The following is an 8,628-nucleotide window of genomic DNA, read 5'->3' as shown; positions in this document are numbered from 1 at the left end:
ACAGGGTGCTATTGATGGTTGGATGATGTCAGGTCTTGTATTCCAGTGGTTTCCATTATGTGAGTTATCACTATTTGATACCCTCTAGGGTTAGTTCTCTTGTAAGTCTAGGATCTTGGAGTCAGTGCTCCCACCCCAAAGGCTCAGGACTTGATCTCTGGTCAGGAACAAAGATTTCACAAGTGGTTTGTTATGGCATTAAGTGAGATTAAAACAAATATCCAAAACTGAGAAACCAAAGATGAACCCCAGACAAATGGCAGTTACAAAATCAGGCATATAATAATTAAAATAATGGAATATACACATATACATATACACCCATGAGACAAGTCAAAACAGTCCAATAAAAATAAAGTACAATAAATTGACCCAGTGAACAAAGAAGTCAAAAATTATATTTACCAGTTAAGAACTAAATTAGCTAAAGCACAAACTGGAAGACAAAACTAAAGTAAGGTGCCAAGTGTGGATTAAAGCAATGAAAACAAAACTAAGAAATATGTTGAGAGGAGAGGAAAGAAAAGAAAGAAAGATTAGATATGCAAAGTTAGAGGTAGATGAAGATTTATATATATATTAAACATTAACTGCAGGGGGAAGAGAGCAGTAGGAAAGGCAAACAAAGGAATAGATGTAGAAAAATATAATAGGTTTTAAAAAATTAAGTTAAAATTATAAAAATGAAAAGAAAAAAAAGAAAAAAGAAAAAAAGAAGAAAAGGAAAAAAAATGAAAAGAATAAAAGGAAAAAGAAAGAAAGAAAAAAAAAGGAAAATTCCACAGAACTGCGAAAGCCCAACATAGATGCAAAGGTTTATAACAACAATAAAAAGTGTGACTGAATATACACATATACATAGCACCCATAAGCAAAATCAAAACACCCCAACAAAATTAAAATATAGTAGATTGACCTGATGAACAAAGGAAACCAAAAATTATGTCAAACAGAACAACACTAACTAAAGCACAAACTGGAAAACAAAACTAAGGCAATGTGCCAATTGGAGAATAAAGCAATGAAAATAAAAGTAACAAATATGTTGAGAGGATGGGAAATAAAAAAAAGAAAGAAAGAATAGATTTGCAAAGTTAATTAGAGGTAGATGAATAAGATTTATATACATTAAAGATTAAATACAAGGGGAAAAGAGCAGTAGGAAAAGCAAACAAAGGAATAAATGTAGAAAAAATATACTAGGTTTTAAAAAATTAAAATTATAAAAAGAGAAAAGAAAGAAAAATTGGAACAAAAAATAGAAAAGGATAAAAAAAGGGAAACTCCACAGAACTGAAATGGCCCAAGTTAGAGGCAGAGGTCTGTAACAACAATTAAAAGTGTGACTGAATATATACATATACACCCCTAAGCAAAATCAAAACAGTCCAACAAAAATGAAGTACAGTAGATTGACACAGAGAACAAAGGGAACCAAAAATTATATATACCAGAACAACACTAACTAAAGCACAAACTGGAAAACATAACTAAAGCAAGGTACCAATTGGGGAATAAAACAATGAAAATAAAACTAACAAATATGTTTAGAGGAAGGGAAAGAAAGAAAAGAAAGAGTAGATATGCAAAGTTAAATAGAGGTAGATAAAGAAGATTTATATATATATATATATATTAAAGATTAACTGCAAGGGGAAAAGAACAGGAAAAGCAAACAAAGGAATAAATATAGAAATAATAATAATAGGTTTAAAAGATTAAAAAATTAAAAAAGAGAAAAACTAAAAACTGCAGAAAGCATAGAGGCAGAAGTTTTTAGTAACAATGAAAAATGATTGAGGAAAAAAAGACAAAAAATAAGCTCAAAAGCTTAATTGAATTTCATAGTGCCAATAAAATTGACAACTACAACAGAGGAGGGATAAAAGGGGGAAAAAAAAGAAAAAAAATCCAAAAAAATCTATAGAACAAGTCAAAATATAAGAATAATAAATGTTTCTCTCGAGTCACTGCTGTCAGAGTCCTTTCCCTCGCTGGGAGTCAGTCCGCCTCACCTCCCTGGGATGCCCTCTAACACTGTGCTGGTCTCTGGACCTGCTGCGGGGGCAGCTCAGGTTCTAATCTGGTCCTACTCCTCTGTGTTGTTGCCTCCAATGTCCACTATCAGCTATCAGAACTACTGCATTTTCTTTTGCGGGAGCTCTCAATGACCCTTTATATATTCCACAGACACAGAGTCTACCTAGTTGATTGTGTGGATTTAATCTGCAGCTTATACTGCTGGTGGGAGGGTTTCAGGTCTTCTTCCTTAGCCACACTGCCCGTGGGTTTAAGTTGTGGTTTTATTTCCACCTCTGCATGTGGGTCGTCCACTGGGGTTTGCTCCTGAGTCTGCTCTGGAGGACTTGGGTTTGCCCCTGTGAGGGCCAGGTGAGGAGGTGGTGCAGCTGCTTGGGTCGCAGGGGTTCTGGCAGCACCAGGTTCTCAGGGGAGTTGACGGCTAGGGTAGCAGGAAATATAGTGCTCTAGAAGGGTATGGCAACCAGCATTGGCCAATATGCTCCAGTGTTCTTGCCTGGAGCACGCCCCCTGACAGAGAAGCTTGGCAGGCCACAGTCTATAGGGCTGCAAGGAGTGGACACTCTTGAAGCGACCCTGCACGCATAGGTGCAGGACTTTTTTGCCTGTGGCAGCGCTGCCCCAGTGAGAGTTGAGCAGGAAGGTGGCTCAGCTGCTTGGCCCGCAGGGACCCTGGTGGCGTCAAGTGTGCAAGGGACATGGACTGCCTCCGCTGCAGACGTCGTGGCCCTATCAGAGTCTTTTATCGAGCCTCTTGTAACTGGCGATCAGAAGGCCTCTTTGGCCGGCCTTTCTCCATAGCTCCGCCCATTCAGGCACTTAGGTGGCTGCCTTGCCTGGGGTCCTTCTCTGTTCCGTGTATAAGGCACATAGAGGGCACCCCCCACCCCCCCACCCCCGCTCACCTGGCTGGGATCCTACTCTGTAGATGGGCACGTCAGGCACTTAAACAGGCACCCTGGGTGGGGTCCTACTCTGTAGTTCAGTGTGTCAGGCATTTGATGGGCCAGCCTCTCTATTTTTCAGCTGCCCACGCTGGCATGTGGGGAGAGAGAGGCTATGGATGGCTCCACCCCGTACACGTCACTCAGCCTTATCACCTTGCTTCCACGGCTGCCTGGGTTTCCTCCACAGGCATTTCCCAGCACAGTCCCCTCCCTCACATCCCTTCCATCCTCCTCTCTGCAGTCAACAGCAGCCCTTGCCCAAGGATTGCTCCACAGTCCCTAAACTCCAGCTCCCAGCCACTGCGCCGTCTGGGGTATGTATGCTGTGGTAAGGACTGTCTGATTCTCATTACACTTAGGCTGCCACAGATGAGCTGTTTTACTCTCAGCCGCAAATGTTTCTCCTCTGACTCAGGCAGTTGCCTCAGTGTGGGAATCGGACCCTGCTTCAATTCGCCTACCCCTCCAGGGCAGGTCCAGTTCTACTAATACTCCTGTTTTTCCCCCAGCTCCTTGGTCCTACCAAGTTTTGTGTGGGTCTATATATTCTTTTCCGCTGGTCAGGTACTCCTGTCCACTCTCAGCTGTTGTTCTGCATGCACTTCTGTGTCTGCAGGTGTATTCCTGATGTATCTGTGGAGAGAGATGTACTCCATGTCTACCTACTCCTCCACCATCTCATCCTCCACTGTAATGTTTAATTTTACTTTTAAATAGAAGTCGTGGTTCAGAAGGTAAAGAATTCCACTGTGTGTGTGTGTGTGTGTGTGTGTGTGTGTATATATACATACATAGCAATATATAGCTATGTCGTTTTTTGATGAGATACATTGGCTAACATGATTCATGATTCACAGATTATAAAGTCAGAAAAGGATGGTATAGATTTATTACTTTTTCAGGAAAAAATAAAACTGGTTTTAAAGAGCATAGAAAGGAGAAGAAAATACACAGTAACACTATATCCTATTTTTCCTCTGCTCTTTCCAGATAAGTTTAAGGATTGGTTATATTTTAGCACCATTCATTTTATAGTTATCTACGGAGCTATTGATTTTATAATGGGGATTTTACCTTTAAATCATTTGAGCCTTTATCAAGAAGCTTGGAGGTAACTGGAAAACAGTTGGGCTCAAAAAATTCTTATAACGTACAGAATGCTCCTAAGAGCTCTGACCTCTGTTTGTGCCTCAGTGAGGTCATCCCTTTGTTTTCTGCCAAGCATTCCTAGTATTTGTTCCCACATTTCTTCTGTTAATGTGAATTGCACACCACTTTCTGACTTGAAGCATCATTCTGCTTTTGATTGTGTCACCATGTTGCCATGTTCTTCTGCTCTTCTCTAGTAGTGTGATGATTTTTTTCTTTTCTCTATGGCAGAAGTTCTTCAACTTAGGCACTATTAAAACTTTGGATCAAATAATTTTTGGCTGCAGTTGGGAGGGGGCAGAGCTGTCTTGTTCATTGTAGGATGTTTAGTAGTGTTACTGGCCTCCAAATACTACACACAAATAACCTTCCCCTTTCTTCTCTGCCCTAGTTACAACAATCAAAAATATCTCTAGATGTTGCCAAATGTCTGTGCCCTATAGAACACCATTCTGTCCTATGATGTTCCTGATTATTCATCATTTGCAAGAAGAACTTATCATTTAGTGTTCTTTCTTCAGCTCCTTTTTCTACAACAGTATTTCACAACACCCAGATATTGGCAAGGATGTTTTCTACCAAGATGGCTAGGTTTCAAGTATGTAGAAACCACCTAAAAATACTGAGTTGGATAATTCTTCCTCAGGTGACTATACATTTTTTCTAGGGGCTGCAAAGGCATCCAAATGGATGACCATGCTACTTTCATAAAACAGTAAGTGTAGTTACTCTTAAAAATCACCTCAAGTTCTAAGTCAAAATATTGCAAGCCATCTTTTCAGACATAACCCTTATCAGTATCTTTTTTAAAATGTTTAAAAGACTTTATTTTTCGAGTAGTTTTATATTTACAACATAATTAAGTGGGAGGTACAGTGTTTTCTCATATACATCCTCCTCCTACCCATGCATATCTTCTATTCTTATCAACAGCAGCCACCAGAGAGGTTTGTGTGTGTTTGTGTGTGTATATATATATATATTTTCAACAAGATGAGCCTACATTGGCACATTATAACTAACTACCTAGTGGCTCAGATGGTAAAGAATCTGCCTGCAATGCAGGAGACCTGGGTTTGATCCTTGGGTTGGGAAGATCCCCTGGAGGAGGGCATGGCAACGCACTTCAGTATTCTTGCCTGGAGAGTCAGCATGGACAGAGGAGCCTGGTGGGCTATAGTCCATGGGGGTATGAAGAGTCAGACATGACTGAACAACTGAGCACAGTCACAGTTTACCCTAGCATCCACTGTTGGCTTCCCCTGTGGCTCAGCGGTGAAAAATCTGCCTGCAATGCAGGAGATACAGGTGACTCGGGTTCGATCCCTTAGTCAAAAAGATCCCTTGGAGGAGGGTATAGCAACCCACTCCAGTATTCTTGGGCTTTCCAGGTGGTGCTAGTGCTAAGGGATCAGCCTGCCAATGCAGGAGATACAGGTGACTTGGGTTCGATTCCTAGGTTGGGAAGATTCCTTGGAGTTGGAAATGGCAACCCACTCCCATATTCTTGCTAGAGAATTCCATGAACAGAGAAGCCTATCAGGCTATAGTCTGTGAGATTGTAAAGAGTCAGACATGACTGCACACTCACACACACACATTCACTGTTGGTATTGTACATTCTGTGGATTTATACAAATGTATTATGATGTATACCCATCATTATAATATCATACAGAGTCTTTTTACAGTCTTCTGCCTATTCATCTACACATACACCCTGACCCTGGTAACCACTGATCTTTTAATTACAACTATATTTTACCCTTTTCCAGAAATGCATATAGTTGGAATCATACAGTATGTAGCCTTTTCTGATTAGCTTCTTTCTCTTATAGAATCCTCCATGTCTTTTTATGGCTTAATAGCTCATTCCTTTTTAGTGATGAATAATATTCCATTGTCCAGATGAACAAAGGTTTATGCTCTATTCACCCACTGCAGGATATCTGGTGTGTCCTTTGGCAAGTACAAAAGCAGCATCCTTCAAAATATACAGATTCTGCTATTATCTTGTCTTATTCTATAAGCCAAAGGTTGATTGTATGCCATATGTTTTGGCTTGGACTATATTTATTGTCAGAGCACTTATATGTCTTCTGATTTCAGAATAGTCCTCAAAGCCCTGTTTAAAACATAGTCCACTTCTAGAGTTGGAAGATTTTAACTGCTGCAGGCTACAATACATGTAAAAGTTGGAATACCAGCACTTTATACTTGCTAGGGTAGAGAGGCAGCCATTAACAGGGCCTAAATATACTAGAGACAGTCCTGACATTTATAGTGTTTTGAACTGCCATATGACCCAGCAATCCCACTGCTGGGCATACACACTGAGGAAACCCGATCTGAAAGAGACACGTGCACCCCAATGTTCATCGCAGCACTGTTTATAATAGCCAGGACATGGAAGCAACCTAGATGCCCATCAGCAGACGAATGGATAAGGAAGCTATGGTACATATACACAATGGAATAATACTCAGCCATTATAAAGAATTCATTTGAATCAGTTCTAATGAGATGGATGAAACTGGAGCCCATTATACAGAGTGAAGTAAGCCAGAGAGATAAAGATCATTACAGCATACTAATGCATATCTATGGAATTTAGAAAGATGGTAACAATAACCCTATATGCAAAACAGAAAAAGAGACACAGATGTACAGAACAGACTTTTGGACTCTGTGGGAGAAGGCGAGGGTGAGATGTTCTGAGAGAATAGCATTGAAACAATTATACTATCAAGGGTGAAACAGATCACTAGCCCAAGTTGGATGCATGAGACAAGTGCTCAGGGCTGGTGCACTGGGAAGACCCAGAGGGATGGGGTGGGGAGGGAGGTGGGAGTGGGGATCAAGTAAATCCATGGCTGATTCATGTCAATGTTGGCAAAAACCACTACACTATTGTAAAGTAATTTAGCCTCCAACTAATAAAAATAAATGAAACAAGAAAGAAAAGAAAGAAAAAGACTTACAGAGAGAGTGTTTGAAATGAAGTCATGTCACATTCTGGGCTTTTACATAGATGATACATAGATAGACAGATATCAAAATACTATCCCTTAGGGTGATATCTTAAGTGCTCTAAGGAAATGAGGAAAAGCACCAAAACACATTACACATGGAATACTTACCATCCCAGCTTTAACAGTGTGATTTTCAAGTAAATCCTAGCTTTATTTGGATATAAATTGTTGGATATAAGTCAAGAAGTTAGCAATGTGAAAATTATCACCTTGTAAATATCAAGAGTAACAGTAAAATGTCTGGCAAAATATTATATAACCTCAATTTTTTTAATTAATATTTATTCTAGCCTATATTAAGAAACTCAATATGTGGAAAATGGTCTTTAAAAAATTGGGTCTGACCAATGTAAAAAAATTTCCTTTGAACAAAAGATACTATTTTCTTGAAAGGTCTGTTTTGGTTATATCATGACTAATAAATTTAAATTTCAGTTCAGTTCAGTCACTCAGTCATATCCGACTCTTTGCAGCCACATGAATCACAGCATACCAGGCCTCCCTGTCCATCACCAACTCCCAGAGTCCACCCAAACCCATGTCCATTGAGTTGGTGATGCCATCCAACCATCTCATCCTCTGTCATCCCCTTCTCCTCCTGCCCTCAATCTTTCCCAGCATCAGGGTCTTTTCCAATGAGTCAGCTCTTCGCATCAGGTGGCGAAAGTATTGAAGTTTCACCATCAGCATCAGTCCTTCCAATGAACACCCGGGACTCATCTCCTTTAGGATGGACTGGTTGGATCTCCTTGCAGTCCTAGGGACTCTCAAGAGTCTTCTCCAACATCACAATTCAAAAGCATCAATTCTTCAGTGCCCAGCTTTCTTTATAGTCCAACTCTCACATCCATACATGACTACTGGAAAAACCATAGCCTTGACTAGATGGACCTTTGTTGGCAAAGTAATGTGTCTGCTTTTTAATATGTTGTCTAGGTGAGTCATAACTTTCCTTCCAAGGAGTAAATGTCTTTTAATTTCATGGCTGCAATCACCATCTGCAGTGATTTTGGAGCCCAAAAAATAAAGCCTGTCACTGTTTCCACTGTTTCCCCATCTATTTGCGATGAAGTGATGGGACCGGATGCCATGATCTTAGTTTTCTGAATGTTGAGTTTTAAGCCAACTTTTTCACTCTCCTCTTTCACTTTCATCAAGAGGCTCTTTAGTTCTTCACTTTCTGCCATAACGGTGGTGTCATCTGCATATGTGAGGTTATTGCTATTTCTTCCGGCAATCTTGATTGCAGCTTGTGTTTCCTCCAGTCCAGCATTTCTCATGATGTACTCTGCATATAAGTTAAATAAGAAGGGTGACAATATACAGCCTTGATGTACTCCTTTTCCTATTTGGAACCAGTCTGTTGTTCCATGTCCAGTTCTAACTGCTGCTTCCTGACCTGCATGCAGGTTTCTCAAAAGGCAAGTTAGATGGTCTGGTATTCCTGTCTCTTTGACAGT

Source organism: Muntiacus reevesi, chromosome 1 (assembly GCF_963930625.1).
Source record: "Muntiacus reevesi chromosome 1, mMunRee1.1, whole genome shotgun sequence".
NCBI classification, from domain to species: domain Eukaryota; kingdom Metazoa; phylum Chordata; class Mammalia; order Artiodactyla; family Cervidae; genus Muntiacus; species Muntiacus reevesi.
This window is presented reverse-complemented; position numbering follows the sequence as displayed.